The sequence below is a fragment of the Pelobates fuscus genome, chromosome 6 (assembly GCF_036172605.1).
Source record: "Pelobates fuscus isolate aPelFus1 chromosome 6, aPelFus1.pri, whole genome shotgun sequence".
NCBI lineage: Eukaryota > Metazoa > Chordata > Amphibia > Anura > Pelobatidae > Pelobates > Pelobates fuscus.
In genome coordinates this window covers 82,228,767-82,246,974 of record NC_086322.1, presented here as the reverse complement: position 1 = coordinate 82,246,974, position 18,208 = coordinate 82,228,767, and the positions used below count along the sequence as shown (strand labels likewise).

At 40.1% G+C, this 18,208-nt stretch overlaps 1 protein-coding gene across 1 annotated transcript in view; it reads left to right on the top strand.

The window, feature by feature from the left end:
* Positions 1–18,208, top strand: part of APBB2 (amyloid beta precursor protein binding family B member 2) — a 341,181-nt gene that overhangs the window by 28,521 nt on the left and 294,452 nt on the right. The window contains exon 2 of the mRNA XM_063457900.1: positions 15,272–15,331. The gene's annotated coding sequence lies outside the window, so the exon portion shown is untranslated. The remainder of the gene's footprint in view (positions 1–15,271; positions 15,332–18,208) is intronic.

Sequence of the window (18,208 nt, the reverse complement as noted above, 5' to 3'; positions counted from 1 at the left end):
TAACAGATCGCTTTTCTTTAACGTAGAAAGAAAGCAAATAGTAAATCTATGCATTAAAAGGGTTTGGGCTTCCTCATCAGTAAGAAATATACACAAAACAAAAGAATACCAGACCCGTACACCGATTAATCGATGGCAGTAAATGTTTGGAATGGAATGGAATGGAATATGCGATTTTGTAAGTGGGAAAAATAGTCTGTATATATATTATGGTCTGTTTATTTATTTTTTGTATCTCTACGGACTATCAAACGAATCATATAGTTCATATAGTCTGTTACGCCAAGGATGTAATGTTTAGAAGAAACAAGCCCCAATCTCCTCATTCATTTTATCAGGGTCATTCACTTTAGTTAGAAGTCAGTGCAGATTCAAAATTAATTTCACAATTAATTTCAAATTTAAGGTCCAAGTAGCAGACCTGGAACTTTAAATTTTAAATTCACTTTGAATTCTCTATTTAGTGAATAACATTGTACATTTTAAAGCATACTTTGTGTCTAAGTATTAGCACACTTATATGGATGTGTTTTGTCATGTTTGTCAGTCTCTAATCTCATTTTCAATGTATATGAAAAATTCTTTGACATAACACAAACTACAACTTAATCAGTATCCTCCCCCATTAGCGTACTGATGTGATACCTTTGTGTGCGCTATTGCTATGCCATTGATATAGCAGCAAAGACTGCATCTAAGCAACCAAATGATAGTTTCATCCTTCAAGACTTCACATGTACCTGCATGCTGGAATTTGTTCTGATTGTTTGTTTTATGTAATTTGGTGGCAAGTCAAAATAATTAGACACTAAAGGCAACAAGACCGTATAATCTCATTGTGTTCTTTTAACCCCTTAAGGACACACGACATGTGTGACATGTCATGATTCTCTTTTATTCCAGAAGTTTGGTCCTTAAGGGGTTAAATCTCATCAACACGATTTTGTGGGATACCTAGTTTTTCTTTTACATGTATATAACGACTACGGCCAGGGCACAAATTGCTTTGGAGGAGGGTAGGAAATGGCAATGATTAACAGGGAGACAAGATGGATGCACATCTAATATTAAACAAAATATAAAAATTCATGAGAAGTAATACCCGGTAGATTTCTTTGCAAATTGTTACAGTTTCATTGTACTCAAAATGGGAGCTGACTTATTCCATGAGCTGAATATCTCTCATGTAATAAAGTTCCTGATCACAATCCAAAGTCCGTAATCCATTGATAACAATGAGCTTGTGATGGTGTTGCAGGAATTTTTTTTTTTTTTTTTTAAATGCAATCACAATCCAAAAATGTCTTGCTGTCTTCTGTTGGTAATTACACAAATTGTTTATTGTTATTGACTTAAAACCAGGCTTAATTTCAGTTGTTCTCTTTGATCACACAATATCACAAGATTAACAACAAACAAACTAATTCTGTACTGGTAACATCTGACCTGCAGGTTTAATTCCTTTTGTTAGTGCAGTGGTGATAATAGGTGAATTGTGGGGCATTATGAATGATCAAATTGATTACTTTCAGTACAGTGTACACGAGCGCCCCTTTTCGATTTTAGCCAATCCAGTGCTATCCCCATGGGAAAGCAGTGGATTTGCTAAAATGGGCAAATTTGATGTCACCAAGGGGGCGGGACCAGCGCTGGCAGATCCATGGAGAGCTGGAAATAAGGTGAGTTTTAACCCATTCTAAGGGGGCTGGGGGGGGGGGGGGGGCACCAAAATGGTGGGTTTTCTCTATAGGGTCAGGAATACATGTTTGTGTTCCTGACCCTATAGTGAGCCTTTAAATGTAAGGTATATACTTGTTTTTGTCAAACCAGTAATTTTTAAAATTGTTCTTGAAAAAGAACAATGTGATTTTGTTGAAATTTGTTAAAAACTTGTGTCCATTATTACTATTTATTTACTAGTAAGTAATTACCAGCAGTAATTATCACATAGATGGTAATAAACCCCCTAGTTGGGGAGTCATTTTGTTTGAAGTATTTTTAGAGAGCAAGGCGGATCATGAAGAATGAGTACCCCTGGCGTTCTCCTAAATAAATTTCCTTTTTTTTTTTTTTGGAGGTGTTTGGGTACATTTTGGGATAAAAAAAACAAAAACTAAATTAATTCTGCAAAATTTTGTGGCCACTAAAATCCTGAAACTGTTTAATTAACTGTCTGTCTAGTTTACGGTACATCGCACATAAGCCTTGAATATTATTTATATAGTGTTAGACTAGCATGCAGTCAGACATATATCTTTGTTACGGTTATAAATATTCAGTAAGAAAGCAGATTGTAAAGGAGCATGGGTTTCAGTGTGTGTTCCTCACCATGCCCAGTGTGGGTGACTCCTTGTGGTGACTACTATAAGACTACACTTGTCGAGAGTTGGTATCTTGTGACATGGGTAAAGTTCAAAGATCTTTAGTAGACACCTTCTCCAGCTTCCGGTCAAAATGTGATAGGCCTCTGATAAAATCAGATCCTAGCAATTCTCAGAAATCAATCTATGTATCAGAAGTATTACTATTGGATTTTATACAGCTCCCGCTCATTCTTCTGTGCTTTGCAATTTTATAAAGGCGGAAATGTAACCGTAAATGAGACAATTGCAATTTGTTTTGCTGCTCGAATGAGCTTACAATTTAGAAGTAGGTGAATTCCCTGCAATGGTACGCTCAAATATGGGTTTTTCAGTTTAGAACACATACGCTGATGTGTTTGTACATTTGTTTTAATAAAAATTATTTATTTTCTTTACTTTTGTAGTCTTGAAAATAAAAAAATGTTATGCATTTATAGGTCTTTTTCAATAAGTCTACTTGACATTCGCAGCGTGGAAACACAATTTCGATATTCGCAGTCACCTTTAAGAGGATCTTTAGAAGTTAAACACATGTAATATAGGTGTGTTGTTAATTGATACTCTGTTAAATCTGTTTTTACCAACTGCAGAGAGTAAGAGGATTGATATCCTGTTTAACTAACATACGGTACTTTGTTTACGTAAATGTTGTCTTCATGGCGCTCTGTTAGTTTAGGTAACATGTCAAATCTTGTGTTGCTTACACAATCATACAACGATCTTTTATGTTGTAGGTTGTCACGTCTCTTAGCCCTTGAATAAGTGAATAATCTGTTTTGTTACGGATAATAATCTTATGCTTGAGGCTTAACAAGAAGTCATCCTTTACCAATCACTATATAAGTCACGCAAGATCTGTAATTATGATCATGGTATAGTCAGTAGGAGCCTAGAATTATTTTTGCATGGTGACCTTTGGTAGCTCTTAAGTAGCAACTCTTAATATAATCATAAGCAAGACGTTAAAATAATTAGCTTCTCACAATATGGAGTTTAATCCTCTAGATTGTAAATTAGTTCAATCAGGGTTTTCATCAACCTGTTGTTCCTGTTGTTTGTCTCATTTATTGTTCAAGTCCCCTTATTGTAAAACACTGCTTAATAAGTTGGCGCTGTATACGTGGCAATAATATTTACTAAACATATTATTTGAGCTAATTGATATCTATATTGCAAAATGTACGCAAAAAAATAAAATTTGGAACATATTTTAAATCAACTTTAGTCACAGCTTGGCTGTTTTAGCCTATAGGTCCAAGGTCAATGAGGCCACATATGAATACAGTGCCACATGACTGTGTGCTTCCAAGTGCAGAGCCATTTGCTTTCTTAAAACCCTCAGCCATTGGATTCATTGTTCTTTCAAAAAGTAGACTTTAATTGGGTTCGGATTTAATCATTTATTTGACACAGAGTCCTCCCTTCAAGCTAGTGCCCTGGTCATGGTTGTAAAGTATCCAATGATTTAATCACTGCAAAATCTCATGGTCACTATTCTATCCTAATTCTCATTGATCTTGCTGCTGGTTTTGACATCAACAGCTTCTTCTCATCCTCCGTAATCTCAATCTACGAGATACTGCGCTCCCCTGGTGCTCCTCCTACCCTCCCCAGGGCTCTTTCAGTGTGTCTTTTTCTGGCTCTGCTTCTTCTCCCCAACCCATCTCTGTTGGAGTTCCCAAAGGTTCTGTCCTTGGTCCCCTACTGTTCTCGAACTATACTGCCTCCCTAGGTAAACTCAACTCCTTTTGGCTTCCAATATAGTTTCTATGTGGATGACCCGCAAATCTATCTATCCTCTCGTGATCTCTCGCCATTCCTAATGACTCGTGTCTCTGACTGCCTCTCTGATATTTCTAACTGGGTGGCTGCTCACTTCTTTAAACCCAACTTTTTTTGGTCTTTCCTCCGTCAAGTATTGCTATTCCTGTGTCTGTCTCCAAGTCAATGGCACTACCATCAGCTCTGTCTTGCCGGCTTGCTTCCTAGATGTTCTCTTCGACTGCAACCTCTCCTTTACCCCTCATGTCCAGTTGATTGCCAAATCCTGCTGCTTCCATTTCAAAAACATAGCGCACGTATATCCCATTGTACAGTGTGGCGAAACCAACCTCGCCACTGGGCATTGGAGAAGACTGATTGCCAGCCTCCTGCCCTGTGACTATGGCCCCTGGGATGTATTGCCCGTTAAAGACATGATTTGGGCATAATGGATTTGTGTTGTGCTGCTGCTGGCGCTTTAACTCCCAGAGAAAGGATTTGTACTTTTAAACTGGCACTTCGGATGCAGTCGAAGTGGCCGCCATTCGAAAACCGAACACGTGGCAGGGGCCATTTTAATGTAGTCTAATGCGGTCAGCGGTGCGTGCCACTGAATCTATGGAACTAAAATCGACTACACATTTACACGAACACCGCTGACCGTTACCTTCTCAGGAACTTCAACGCTTCGACTGGAATCGAAGTGCGTTCGACAATTTGAACGCATTGTTAGACTGGGCTATTTGTCCCGTTCGTGCATTCGAATGGGACTTAGACATTTTTCTGTGTGAAATTGACCGATCGCACAGCTCAAATCTATGGAACTCTTTTGGGCATGAAAATGTGCTTGCGGTCGGTCAAATAAGACTTTCCCTTAAAGGAACACTATAGTCACCTAAATTACTTTAGCTAAATACAGCAGTTTTAGTGTATATATCATTCCCCTGCAATTTCACTTCTCAATTCACTGTCATTTAGGAGTTAAATCACTTTGTTTCTGTTTATGCAGCCCTAGCCACACCTCCCCTGGCTATGATTGACAGAGCCTGCATGAAAAAAACAACTGGTTTCACTTTCAAACAGATGTAATTTACCTTAAATAATTGTATCTCTATCTCTAAATTGAACTTTAATCACATACAGGAGGCTCTTGCAGGGTCTAGCAAGCTATTAACATAGCAGGGGATAAGAAAATCTTAATTAAACAGAACTTGCAACAAAGAAAGCCTAAATAGGCCTCTCTTTGCAGGAAGTGTTTATGGAAGGCTGTGCAAGTCACATACAGGGAGGTTTGACTAGGGTTCATAAACAAAGGGATTTAACTCCTAAATGGCAGAGGATTGAGCAGCGAGGCTGCAGGGGCATGTTCTATACACCAAAACTGCTTCATTAAGCTAAAGTTGTTCAGGTGACTATAGTGTCCCTTTAACTTTTTAACCCCTGAACCGATTGCCCTGATTTTGTGTATATTTCAAGCATGCTGATTCTGAAAATGTATGTGAATGGCATGTATATTTTGGAAGTTATTAATATTTTGTAAAAACTGTATTTCTCTGCCTGCGATTATATTAACCATTTGGTTCAGTGATCATATCACAGGCAGAGGGGAGGATTTTGTGTTTGAGTGTCTGTGTGTATTGTACGGATTCATTGTTTGTATTTCAAAACCCTGTGGGCAGTACTATGTTTGTGGATTGTGAATAAAAGAGGCTGTATGTGCCAGTACAGTCAGTTCTGCTTGACCCTCAAAACGAAGTGTTGTCTCGTCATTGGGGGAATTGGATTGTATGCTGATTTTCAGGAGTGTAAGCTGATTGTATGCTTTTCCTGTCCAGCGGTTTACAGCATTCATATGTTTGAGTGCATTCATATGCCTCTCCGGTTCGGTGATTGTGCTGTCTGCCAGAGTGCTTGGAGCCCTCAGGAGTGCTAGGAGCATCCTTCAACGGAGGTACCCAGTCGGGGTGCCCGTCGATCTGTTACATACAGCGTTACAGAATTTGCTGGCGCTATATAAATAATATAATAATAATAATTCCTAATTAACACTGGACACGGCTAAGGTGCTGGTCCATGCTGCTATCCTCTCTTGCCTTAATTACGGCGATCCGCTTCTCAGGATTCTTACGTGTTCTCAGCTTGCCCCATAACAGTCTATAACGAATGTGGTGGCGAGGCTCATCTTCCTGTCAGTCCAGTAAGATATAGAGCTTAATTTAAAATACTTGCTTACAAACCTCTACATAAAACTGCTTCAACCTACTTATCCTCCCTAATACACAAGTATTAGGCCCCTAGGTCTTGCCAAAGGCCTCTGCTATCCTCTGTACATACTCTCACCTCTGAAACTCACCTTCAAGACGTCTCTAGGGAAGCACTGTTCCTGTGGAACTCCCTTTCACTCTGTTAAAATCTCACCCAGTCTCCATTTCTTAAAAAAAAAAAAAAAAAAAAAAATGTAAAACTTACTTCTTTTGGAAAGATATCAACTAAACTGTTAAAGGACCAGGGCCGGCGCGTCCATAAGGCGGCACAGGCGGCCGCCTTAGGGCGCACCGGCTCCGGGGGCGCAAGATTTCAGTGACCGGCAGGAGGGAAGCTCTCCCTCCTGCCGGCCACCATCTCCGCCCCCGGCGCGGCAGTGCTGCGATCAGGCGCTGCGAGGGAGCTCTAACCTCTCTGCTCTGCTCCCTCGCGCGCTGTCTAGTGATGCCGCGGGAGCCGGAATATGACGTCATATTCCGGCTCCCGCGGCATCAGCAGACAGCGTGAGTGACTGACTGTGAGTGTGTGCGTGAGTGACTGTGAGTGTGTGCGTGAGTGAGTGTATGTGTGTCTGTGAGTGATTGTATGAGTGTTGCATGTGAGTGTGTCAGTGTATGTGTGTGTCTGTCAGTGTGTGTTTGTGAGTGTCTGTCAAATCAGTGAGAGTATCTTTGTCATTGAGTCTGTGTGTGACTATCAGTGTGTCTGTCAATGAGTGTCAATCAGTGTGTGTGTGTGTCAGATCAGTGAGTCTCTGTGTTTGTCATTGAGTGTGTGTGACTGTCAGAAGAACACTAAGGGACAGGGAAGGGAGGGGACCAATAATGGACGGGGAGAGGGGCTGGGTAAGAGGCACATAGGTGAAGATGTTATTTTTGAATGGGGGGGGGGGGCGGAAAAATACATCTTCGCCTATGTACCCAAAAATCCTTGCACCGGCCCTGTAAAGGACCACTATAGTGCCAGGAAAACTAACTTGTTTTCCTGGCACTATGGTGTTAATAGGTCCCCCCCAACCCTCATAGCCCCCTCCCGCCGGGCTCTAGTGGGAGGAAGGGGTTAAAATCTTACCCTTTTCCAGCGCCGGGCTCCCTTGGCGTTGGGGACTCGCCTCCTCCTTCCAACGTCATCGGCTAAACGCGCATGCGCGGCAATTCAGTCAGTTCATAGGAAAGCATTTCTCAATGCTTTCCGATGGACGCTGGCGTCTTCTCACTGTGAAAATCACAATGCGAAGCGCCTCTAGCGGCTGTCAATGAGACAGCCACTTGAGGCTGGATTAACACATATGTATACATAGCAGTTTCTCTGAAACTGCTATGTTTACAGCAGGCAGAGTTAACCATAGATGCACCTGGCACCCAGACCACTTCATTAAGCTGAAGTAGTCTGGGTGCCTATAGTGGTCCTTTAACAACTCTTCCTCCCGCACTCTGATTCCCAATAATAAACCTAACAAAATACTAAATGAATCCTATTGTAGCAGCCTAATTTTCTACCCTACCCATACCTTTTGTGTCACTATAGCCCACTCCCTTTAGCATATAAGCTAATTTGATCAGGGCCCTAAGCCCCTCTGATGCTGGCTCCCAACCCAGTCACAGGTACGTGTCTGTAAGACCACCCATTGTACAGCTCTGTGGAATTTGCTGGCGCTTTATAAATAATAATAATAGTAATAATATAGGATTTTTTTGTTTTGTTGTGATCGTCTCCTCCTCTACTGGAAGATGTTTTTTTTTTTTTTTTTTTTTTTTTTGTATCACTGTAATTGTGGCATTCAGCTGAGCTCATTTATTGTTTATGGTATATTTTAATGGGATAAAATACCAAAGGACTTTTCTTTGAATGCTTTTGTAATCGAGGAACTGCTTTTTCTCTGATACGGTTTTTCCTTTAGGCTGTGTGAGTAATTTTAACTGGCGCCCATTTTTTTATGGTATGTCATTTGTTAAAGACCATTTTACGACTTCAGACATGTTTATATACAAGCCGTAAATATATTGTAAAGATTCTGTTTCATAGAAGTTCTGTTGTGGAAAATACACGTTCTTGTTATGTTTCATTTGTAGATAAACTCAGATAATGTATCTTTAGTATAAGAAATATTAATATTTTAATTTAGTTAGTGTGAGCAAAGCTGGGGATCCCCTAATAGCCCCAATTAAATGGTGCAAAAGTTATTTTTGCTGCACAATTAAAATTAAGTTTATAGTACCCCCTCCTTCCTGTCACCTCCCTGCCATTTCCCATTTTCTGATCCTGTGGAATAAATTGTGATGTATTTCCCTTCATCCACTTACTCCATACCAAAGTAGCAAGACACGTCCTCCTTGCATGCACCCAACACATTGTGTGACTTTAGAAAACCTTGGCATTTCACTTTTTCTCTCAATTCTATCAGATCATTTGTAGCACATTCCTCAGCTCGGAGCATATTCACCATTATGATTCTGTAACCTCATGTAACATGTTTAGACTCATCAACTTAGGGGTTTCACATCCCAGATCACCCTGGTATGAAACAAGATCACTAATTTGCCAAGTTATATTTTTCTAAGAGAGGCCCAATAGATCCGTATTTGTCAAGTTTTGTAAAGTTAAGACTTTACCATAAGCCAAAGTGGACTCATGCAGAATTACAAAATAATCAATGTATGTTTTTCATAAATCTTCTATATTTATGGAATACTCACAAAAATGATATAGTCTGCTGATAGAGCCACATAAATAGTTTGTGGGCACTGGGTTTACAAATCTCGCTTTGCTTTTCGTTCCTACAACAAGTGAAGAATGCACGCCGTAGTCTTATCTCTCGTTTACTTCTGGTTTTATAACTAACTTGAAATGTGTCTTTAGAAACCTATGGTTATAGCAGTTGCTTTGTAAGTAAATGGCTATTGCTTGAATTTGACAGGATGGGAGTGAGGCGCCGAGACTTATTGGCTAACTAAGCGTAGGCAGAAAAATAATTCAGCACTGGAAAATGCTGCGATAGAGAATAGACTGCAGAATCTGGCAGGTAAACAACTTATGATGGAAATTATGGGCTGCTGTACGTCTCGGGGGGATGTAGGAGTACTGAAGGTTAGACATTTGGGAGTGTACAAAGACTCCAAGGAAATATGATGAATTTTTATAGGAGAAATAACCCACAGAGTGCCAGTTCGGGGGATAGAAAAGACAAGTTGCTAACACTCCCCATGTAGCTAAAAGGCTTAAATGTGTGCATCTCAGGAATGCTAATTTAGAAATGAGACGGTTAAAAGCAAAATTCAATACTTAATGGAGAAAGCATTGGTTTGTTAAACATTGCATGCCTTGTCCATTAAGCCCATCAGAGCGTTTGTGAAACGGTAGACTGGATCTGATACCGCAGTACCTTTTAAGGCAGTAACATAATGAATGATTCCAGCTGCTATTCAACATGGCTGCCATGCAGCTGGGCCAACCTGTAGGAACTTGTGATCCATGGAATTGTTTACGGCTGCCTCCCTCTAAGTGAAACTGAAGCAATAAAATGAGATTTCGTGCGGTTTGTCACTCGAGTGTATCCCTTCAGCCTGCTAGGTAGGCCCGTTGCACCAAATTTCATTATTAGTATCGTGCAAAGCGCGAGCATGTTATCACGCAGCATAACGTGAAGTAATTGATATAATATTAACCGACATGAGATGACGTGGGCCTTGTTCAAACGAGCTTAACCTCGTAGATCATTCCACTACTTATAACAATTGACCAGCATTGGTGCTGCTGATGTATGTGAATGAAATCTCCCATGATGCTTAGCCAGTCATAGCCTCTGCAGTGGCGCCACGTTTAGTCATCACCAGGGCCGAGGCAAGGGGAAATGAGCATGCAATGATTAAGAGAGATTTTTGTGACAGGGTGAGTATGGCATGGTTGAGGGGGGAATGAGTATGACCGAATTGGAGGAGTTAATGTGATAGGGTGAGTGTGGCAGGGTGAAAGGGGTGAGTGTGACAGAGTGATGGAAGAGGAGTGTGACAGGCTTAGTTTTGTTCCAGAAGGGTGGAGCTGGCTGGCCTAAGTTGATGGGAGTTCGAGCCGGAGGCCCCAGGCTTCCTCAGCCCTCTGTTCCCTGTGTTCTGCTGTTGCCTCCTCCCCATGTGGCTCCCTGTTAGCTGGCCGGGAGGAAGTGACCATCTCACATCTTTCTTCCTCCTGACAGGCCGCGCGGGAACACAGAAACAGGGGCCATGTCTAACGCGGGCAGCTAGGGAACACAGAAACAAGGGGCCATGTCTAACGCGGGTAGCTGGGCAACACAGAGACAGGAGCCCCGCTGGGGAACACAGTGAATGGGCACGACCAGGCCATTGCAATATTAAAGGGCCACGACCCAATTATATTGTTGCAGGCCCAAGGTGCCGCTGCTTTGGGCCTCCCATGAATAACTGGGCCCAGGGCAGCTGCCCCTTTTGCCCTGCGTTAAAGATGGCCCTCGTTATCACTGCAGTGAAATGTGAAGGGATCCTTCCCAGTCTGTGTCACATTATTAGACACGCTTTGTTTACTTGTTCACTTTTATGCAGAAAATAAATCCGCATTAAGGGAACAAGACAGGAATGGACCATTGCACGGGCTTTTTCCAGGAAGTGTAACGTGTCATTGTTGGAAATTTCTTTGTCCAGACGCTTATAGCTCCCTGAGCTTTTTATTTACCTGTAGGTCAAAACATGTCTTTTTGCTAATAGATTCATAAGGAGTCTGAAATATTCCTGCCTCAGGACAGGAGATAAAATATCTTTTGTGCTGCATTGTTTGTGTACATATAATCTATTGAGGCCAAGATTCAGACATGGTGGCCTGAGGTGTTGCATTGTTTTTGCTCTGTGCCTTGAAGCCACATTCCCTGCATAGCTATCATTCTTTGCGCACATGGGTGTGTAGCCTGTTGCTAGGTAACAAGGTATGCAGTGAGTAAAATGACCCATTCTCTGCTAAAAAATATGACTGCAAGCAATGGAAAGGAACCAAGCTACGATCCTTGGTTTCAGCTGTTTATTAACCAGGAAATATTTTAAGCATACAAAGTACCGGTATATGTTATACTTTATTATATGATGGGATGAGGCAAATAAAGGAGAACCTGGACAAAGGACAGATCCCTTAGTAGGCAGGAACATGTAACTAACTGCTTTGTAATATTATGTGGCATAAGCCAAGTTCTTAAATATTAACATTGAATACTTTTCTAACAACCTACTTCATACCCCTACTTTTATCCTTTGTGTCACTATACCCCACTCCCTCTAGAATGTAAGCTCATTGAGCAGGGCCCTCTACTTCTCTGTTCCTGTACGTCCAGTTGTCTGGTTACAATTACATGTCTGTCAGTCCACCCATTGTACAGCGCTACGGAATCTGATGGCGCTATATAAATCATAATAATACCGTCACCAAGTTTCTGTATACCAATTTCACAATTGCAGCAATAACATCGACGTGAAACCACTCCTCCTTTAAACTCTTACTTTGAAAGGACACACCAAGCACCAAAACCACTGCAGCATATTGTTTCACTGCATTATTAGTGATCCAAATATTTGCGTAGAGTGACCACGCATTGAATTCTCGCTGTCGGGGAGGTCTGTAAAAAGTAGAAACCACTTTAGAAACAAGCCCCAAGTTTTTTGTTGCTTTAATAAATGTTTTTAAGAGCAGTTGTCATTTTTCTTTTTTTTTCTTTCTTTCTTTCTTTCTTATAACGTTTTTAAAACGCACGACAGAGTTCAGGTCACTATAGAAGGGTTCAAGTCTAAAAGCAGGGACTGGCAATAGTTGGCAAGGATGCAAGATAATCTTCTGTTTAAATAAATTCAGAGGCAATACATCTAAAGCAGGCTTCCCCAAACTCCGGCCCTCCAGATGTTTCTGAACTACAACTCCCATGATTCTATGAATAAAATAAATAGGCTGAGAATCATGGGAGTTGTAGTTCAGCTTATCACTGTGGGTTTAATTCAATAAATAGTGAATTGACAGCCAGATTGCAAAACGTAGGATGCAGTAACAGAGAGAGATAAATAGTCTACCTGGAGGAAAGACTTGATTTTTTTTCTCCTTTTGTTAGCTCACCACAATTCAATGTCTTTAGTAAAGAAACCCAATACCTTGCACACATTCTGAACGGAAATCATGATATAATTGTTTTATGTTTCTATTCGATTGCTATTTAAAGGAACTGGTGTTTTCATTTGCCGCTTTAAATGTAGGGGCTATTTCTTCTTTTTGTATTTAAAAGGAATTTCCTCAGTAGGAAGGAATGTTCCTGTTTTGGAACAAAGTTCCCATCAGAAAAAAGGGGAAGAAAGGAAAATAAAATTGAAGACTAGTTGATTAGAATCGCTCCCTTTCCTACGATGCAATGAGTAAATCCTTTTCAATCTTGCTGTTTTGGGGGGGCATCATACGTAGTGAGGTTTGCAAACGTAACATTTATGTGGAAAACACGTATAATAAAGTAAGGTCATAATAGCTAAAGCAGAAGGGTGCTGACAGCAATGTAAAAGTACTCCCCCACCCCAAATCAGTTATTTTAGTCTAACACTACAAGTGACTGTTCAATAAGCAGACCATCACTTCTGACCGTAGGACATGTTGTTATAACACAAGGGGTGCAGAAAATAAGGTAAGCCGTAGAACACAGCTTACCTCCCAACTCCCATGTGTTACTATTTAAGAGGTACAGTCCCTATTTTGGCTCCAATTCCCTCTTTTCTATCCTAATGTTCCTCCTTTCTAGGAGCCCCATATTGTTTGTGTCTGGGCGTATAATAGAGCTCCAAGGCCATAATACTCACAGTACTATGCCTTTAAACCACAATAAATGTGTTTAAAAATAACTCTGTGTAAATAAGATACATTGTTCTAAATTACATTTTAATTGAATAAATTATTTGTGAGTCACCCAAAATGTCATAAAACCGCCCCTCCCCCCATACCTCTAAAATGAATGTGTCTGTCTTTTTATATTTGAAATGATGTATGACCCCCACGTTGTCTATTCTTGCATTACAATGTCAATATGGCAGCCATTTTTTGTTTTGTTTATAGCTCCCGCGGTCTAGCCACTGCTTTCTGCAGATTCTCTGGTGATTATGGAAGGCTGACTGGTTATACTGCGAAGAGAGAAATCAGCATGTTATGTACTCAGGAGCATTTAAACCTTGATTTGTTACACTAATAGTCTGTAAAGAGCTTTAAAGCCTAGAACTCCTAAGTAAACTTAACCCTAAATCCTTGTAAATGTTGCTTTTCTCTCTGCATTAATGAGATTCAGGAGACAGCAAGCTATAGGACACTCAAAGAGTTCACAGACTAAGGAGCTTATGAATCAAGGGGATTAGGGAAATTCGATTGGTTCATCAGCAGTTACAGTTGTGTCAGAAAAGCGTGTTCTGTGCAATGCAAGGATTCGGTCACATTTCATACACTCTTAAAATAACAATGCATAGCAGATAAAGTTATAGCTCAACTGCACATAACAGGGTTATTCACTAAGGTCAGACTTGTTTTCATTTCAAAGTGAAGTTTAAAATAAAGGACAAATCAGCCAAACTGGAGAAATTCAACACATCTGTTGTGCTTCTAGTTTAGCTACCTTGGCCTTAAATTTGATTTTACACATTTTTATTGCACATTTGGTTTCTACAAATCTAGCTGTGTAGATGTATAACAAATGTATGTACAGTTATAGTCCCCTCACCAGTCAGATAATACTGATGAGAATTGAATATGAGACCGTTCTTCTGCCCACTATCACTGCAACTACAATGTGAACATAGTAGTTGCTGTGATTGTTCCTGGAGTGACAGCTGTTATTCCTTTCTGATGCCAGAATTTTGATGATATGGGAGAAGTGCAGTCTGCTGCAGGATGTGTTGGCAAGCTATGTTAGTCGGGTACCGGAGAGGGCAGGGTATAGGAACTGAGAAACCTTGCAAAACAATGCAAACATTGGCATTGTCTATTACTGATCAGTGAAACAGTGTGTGAAAGTTAAGAGCACATATCCCAGCCATTTAATTTAAAGGGTTAATTTATTAACCCTTTCAGTACTAATCACAGATTGGAAATTGTAGGTTTAGAATTTTTTTTTTCGTTTTTTTTACTATTTTAAACCTTTTTAGTGGGTTCAAATCTTGTTGTGCCATTTTTTGCAGTGATTAGTGTGATTTTAAATTCATAAGGTTTACTTTGAGTGCAAGTGGGAACGTGGGGATAAATAAAACCAACAATCTTTTACTAACTTTAGTAATAGACAAACGTGGTGGGTTACTGAACCGCAGAAGACGCCTACGCCATATTTATCCCTGTTATCGCGTTCTCTATCTGGTGGTGACACCCTAATGGTCTCTGATCTAGAGCCGCTTAGTCTTCTGCCTGCCTTCCTACCTACCTGCCTACCATCCTATAAAAGGAGATACTCAGAGCCTACAGATACCCTTAATAAATATAAAGTGTAAACTTCTGTCTGACATGAATAATTAATTTATTGCCATATGCAATTAATTTATTAATCACAGCAATTCCTGTTGGGTCCATTCTGGGTTTAATTTATCGACTTCCTCTTGTAGCATGTGAATTCCCATGTACTGCCTCACTGCTCTATATCTATACATTCTGATGGTATATGGTGCTCTTAGCCACCATGCAAACATGGCAGAGGTGTCAGTTCTATCGGCGTCACTGTAGAATATATTCTTCTAGTTCTTATCACTGACTCTACAATGTATAAGAAGCAGCCACTGTCACCAAGTCATTTTAAACACATAACGGAATATGCTTTTGTACTGTTTTTGTTACAAGACTTGCTTAGTTCGTAAATCACATCCTTGTCTTTCTATCTGTTGCAGGTTTCCCGCTGTGCAGAAATGAGCTAATCCTCTGTTTCAATACAGCAAGCTAAATAAAAGGTAAGGTTTTATTATGTATGCCGTGCCGCTTTCGGAGATCGTCTATTATTCCCAGAACTGTGTGTTCCTCAAAGGTGCAAGTGACGAAGCTTATACCAATAATGTCAGATGCTTGCTGAGTAATGCTCATTGTAATCAACAGAGAACCATTGCTATAAAGTAAAAATCCAATATATTGATCTGTCCTTAAATGCAATTATTATGTTAGAATGTGCAATGGGATTACATATCTAATATCGTGCAGTCTCAGTGTGGGACAGGGGGAAGGAGAATTTTGCAATAAAAGGGGTGTGCATTAAAGTGGCACCTCTGACACCTAAATCACTTTAGCTTGCTTTTCTTAAAAAAGTGCAGATTTCAATAGAAACTGGACCTTTTATAAATTAACTTTGTTACACCCCCTGACTGTTAGTCAGCCAACAGGTCTTGTTACTTCCTGGTTTGTTTAGCTCAGCGGAGCTATACTCAAGAGGCAGCAATTGCCCAGAGCACCTGCCTTGTTAAGCTTTTTCAATGAGCTCTGTGTTGGGAAGAATGTGATTTGCAAGCTATTTTCAGATACGCACCCAATGAGAAAATGTGCAATTAAAGGCATGCATGTTTTCATTGGGGTATATCTACTAAGCAGTTTTTATTTTATTTATTTTTGTATTTGAACAGGCGAGTGCTCATTTAATCATGCAGCATGTCATGTACATGTTTTTAGATAAAGTAGGAAACTCTGAAACTCTGTTCACTGGATGTCTAAGGGTTAGTAAACATATTTTCCTTTACGGATATCTTTGAGCACAGATCTGTATTACAACGTTAAACAAGCCATTAAACAATGCATGTAGAATCCAGAGAGGAGAGAATATTGCAGGCAAATAAAAGTCTAGAATGAATTGGAATCAGGGTGGTAGTAAAGCAGGAGTCTAGCTACAGAATTCTAAGCACAAAAAGAAACAATGTGTGTGTACACCCACCACAGTGTAATAAGTGCTTAATTTATATCAGCAGAAAGAAACTTTCGTGTATAGGATAGGATTTCCAATAGTATCCCAAAAGACTTCCTCTTGTCTTCCACACAGTATAAGCAAAAAAAAGGAGATGATCTGCTGAACCAATCACAAATAAAACAACATAGCGTATAACTGTGTATAAAGGCAAATTGTAAAAGTTGCACTCACAAATGGCCACTCACACTTTTACTGAAGTTTGCAAGCCTTGAATATTTTTCTTTTTCAAAATGGAAATTCCAAATCTCTAACCCAGACAGAAGATTTGGAATTTCCATTTTACAATATACACAGTTATACGCTATGTTGTTTTATTTGTGATTGGTTCAGCAGATCATCCCCTTTTTTTGCTTATACAGAATTCTAAGCAGCTGATTGCTAGCCTGAGGACAAGTTATGACATTACTGAGGTATTGAATTCTATTTAGTGCTTATTTGGATCATATTGTAAGGTATAAATGGCGTAGCGAGTAGCGAGTGTTGTAAGAGATCACTTACGTGAACCAAAATGGAAAACCAAAGTTTCTAAATGTGTTATTTTGGCACGTGTAAATGTGAAGCAATAATCCCTACTTAAGCAGGCGCTAAACGTGTCTTGAAGCTTGATCTCACAGACCGTAGTCAAGGATTGACCACTCTGCAATTGCTTTTCTCACGTTATCTTCTTCTTATCTGTGATTTAAACTGCATGCTTCCACAATTAACAATGATATTTACATACCATGTTTTAGGAACTAGTCCTGCAGGATCATATTGTTCCAAAGAGGTCTATATATATATCTTTATATGTAGAACGCCAGCATGTATCTGTCACGGCCCCCGGCTCGCGGCTGCACGTGGTCGCACCCAATCGGTGCGACCACATTGACAGGTTTAAGAGCTTACCTGTTCAGCCAGAAGCCGACCTGCTGGTGCGTCCGTCACCTTCACACACGGGATCCAAAATGGCGCCGACCACTTGTAGCTCTGCCTCAAAAGGTCACGTGGCATTGTTTGATGTCACGATGTAGACGCACACGCACGTTCTGGGGTCAGAGGCCAAGCCCTGACCAATCACAGCCCAAGGAGGTATATTTAAACCCCTGAATTTCCCTTGTTCATTGCCCTGTTGTGGTTTCCGTTCCTGGTTCCTGAGAGTGCGTTTTCTTGTCCTTGTTATTAATATTCTCGGTATTCTGACTTTGGCTATTCCTGACTATTCTGATCTCTGGTTTCCCTGACTTGACTTTCTTACCGATCTTGTGTATTTCTGGCTCCCATGAGCATTCTCTGTCTTTCAACGTATTAATCCGGCCATTCTAAGGACCGGTTTACGTTCTGTCGATTTTTCTATTCTGTGTAGATGTTACATAGTTTTGCGTGTTGGATCACATTAGTAGTCGTGACATTATCATTCAATGTGGAAGGCACTCCAAACGGCTGTATCTTTCTCTGCCAGGATTGACTTTGTTGGCAGGAATCTGCTTATTAAGTATGTCCTTATATACCCGCACACAGTGTATTAATATGAAAGACCATTTCCATGTGTCTGCTTCGCTACTTGTCTCATCAGCACTTGTATTTATGTGCAAACTGTTAATTTCACAGTGTGTGTGATCATACATGGGAGCATTCAGTTGAACACTTTTTCACTAGAGGTATATTATTGGAAATTCAAAGTGGGTTTTAAATGTAAGGCCAAAATAGCTGAATCTGAGTCATATATTCAGTTCTAAAGGTTTTACGTAAAAAATTCACTTTTAATTTTCAACAATTCCAACTGACCCTGAAGGTAATATTTTTTTTAAAAATGTAAAAATAAAATTGTGGTGTGGTCGCACTAGTGTTTATGCTAACATCATAGGCACAACAGTCTGCTTTTGTGGTTCTGGTGCTTGGA